Below are 2,572 nucleotides of genomic sequence, written 5' to 3' on the forward strand. Positions count from 1 at the left end.
ATTGTTGCAGATGTTTAGGGAAAGCTAAGAGCCCCTTTCTTCCCCTCCTGAGTGTAAATAAAATGCTTCTGAGATCAGATCCGTGACATGAGGAGACTAAGCCAACTAGGCACAGGCCAAGCTGGAAACAGCAGCTGGAACACACTCCCGGTGGGCAGACGCCTGCGGAAGATGCAGACCTGTCTGTTCGAATCGCTCCCTCCAAAAGCTGGGCTTCGTGTGAGGGCGGGGCAAGAGCTCGGAACGGTGGCGCGGCACAGTGGCTCTCTGTCGGGTTGACCTGACATCCTAGGAGCACAGTCATCTATTGCTTAATAATAGCGACATGTTCTCATTTTTAAATGACAATGAGGTCTCACTTTGTCGCCCAGGCTGGTCTCTTCACTCCTGGGCTCAAATGATCCTCCCATCTTGGCCTCCCAAAGTGCTAGAATTACAGACATGAGCCACCATGCCCGACCATGACACATTCTGAGAAATGTGTGAAGCAACGTCATCATTGTGTGAACGTCAGAGAGCGCACTACACAAACCGAGATGGTATGGCCTACTGCACACCTAGGCTATGTGGTATAGCCTGTTGCTCCTCAGCTACAAACTGTACAGCATGTTACTGTACTGAATACTGTAGGCAGTCATGACACGGGTATTTCTGTAATTAAACACATCTAAACATAGAGAAAGTATAGTAAAAGTAGGGTATCATAATCTTTGGGACCACCATCGTAAACGCAGTCCCTCGTTGACCAAAACATCATTAAGTGGTGCATGAGTACTGAGGAATGTGAGGGGATATGTTTTGGTTGTCACAATGACTGGGGATCACCACTGGTATTTAAAAGGAAGGGCCCGGATGATAAATGTCCTATGCTGTGCCACACAATGAATTATCCAACCCAAAGTGCAGTAGTGCCCCTCTATTCTGAGAAACAGTGGCTAAAGTCCCTCCACATGGAAAGACAGTAAGTGAGAAATTATTTCCTGCCAACTTGAACAATAAAAAAATTTACTGCTTAGGAAATTGTCCGCATGGGAGTATTAATATAAAGGGAACTTACTTCCCGTAGCACTGTCAGTATTGTAGAAACATTATCACATAGGAGTTAGGGCTTCATCCTGTTCTCTATCAATGCTTCACAAATCTCTGATCAGAATCTACCGAGGAACTTTTCTAAGTACAGATTCCCAGGCCCAGAGAGTCTGATTCTGAAGTTCCCTAGTACAGCAGAGCCCAACATTTTTGGCACCAGGACTGTTTTCACCAAAGACAGTTTTTCCACAGACGAGTGGGAGGGGGGATGGTTTTGGGGTGATTCAAGTACATAATATTTATTGTGCACTTTGTTTCTATTATTACATTGTAATACATAATGAAATAATTATACAATTCACCATCATGTAGAATCAGTGGGAGCCTGAGCTTGTTTTCCTGTAACTAGATGGTCCCATCTGGGGGTGATGGGAGCCAGTGACAGATCATCAGGCATGATCAGTGAGTGCGCAACCTAGATCCCTCACATGCACAGTTCACGATAGGGATCCCAATCCTGAGAATCTAATGCTGCTGCTGATGTGACAGGAGGTGGAGCTCAGACGGCAATGCTCGCTCGCTCGTCAGCCCGCCTCTCACCCGCTGTGCGGGCTGGTTCCTAACAGGCCACGGACCACAACCGGTCTGCCACCCAGGGATCAGGGCCCCCTGCTCCAGTAGGTCCTGGGAATCTTATTGGTCCCACAGGTAGTTGTGATTAGCTAGGTTTGGGAAGATGGCTGTACAACACCAAAGCTGGCTCCTGCTTTGGGGGTGTTGGTACATTTTCCACAGTAGGATTATCTTAGCATTTTTCCCATCTTTCCAAACCCAGTATATCCAGATTGTGACTGGGGCATGATGAGAGGGACGGGACTAAGTGTAAAGGAGGGAACAGTTTTGCAGGATGGAATCGGGGGAAATGGGGAGGTTGAGACTCGCGTTTCCTCCAGAGTTTGGGTGCTTTGAGTACTGAGTTTTATTTATTTATTTATTTATTTATTTATTTATTTATATTCCTGGCATAGGGTTTGTGTTCTTTCTGTCTCTTAATTTTACATGCCAGTTGTCCCTGCCTCTGTGGGTTCTCTGCCCATCAGAGAAGCCGCTCTTTCTGCAGGGCCCGTCTGTTCACAGCATAGGCTGAGAAGCAACTTCTTTTCCTAAGAAGGGCTACTTAGGCCATCTAATCACATCTGGATTCGGTGTGTTGCAGGACCCCCCTGCCCTGTTAGTTCAGAGATGAAGCTGTTTTACATAGTAAAGGTGGGGAGAGTGTCATGGTATAAAGTAATTGAGGTGAATGGTCGCTTCCTGTGGGAGCGCAGGTGTCATCAATTTGCTTTAGTTGACTGGTTTGGGGGGATTTTTTGAGATGTCACCCAGGCTGGAGTGCAGTGGTGCGATCTGGCTCACTGCAACCTCTGCCTCCCAGGTTGAAGTGATACTCCCCCCAAGCAGCTGGGATTACAGGCGTGTGCCCCCACACCCAGCTAATTTTTGTATTTTTAGTAGAGATGGGATTTCACCATGTTGGCCAGGC

Source organism: Macaca nemestrina, chromosome 20, assembly GCF_043159975.1.
Source record: "Macaca nemestrina isolate mMacNem1 chromosome 20, mMacNem.hap1, whole genome shotgun sequence".
In the NCBI taxonomy this organism is placed as follows: domain Eukaryota; kingdom Metazoa; phylum Chordata; class Mammalia; order Primates; family Cercopithecidae; genus Macaca; species Macaca nemestrina.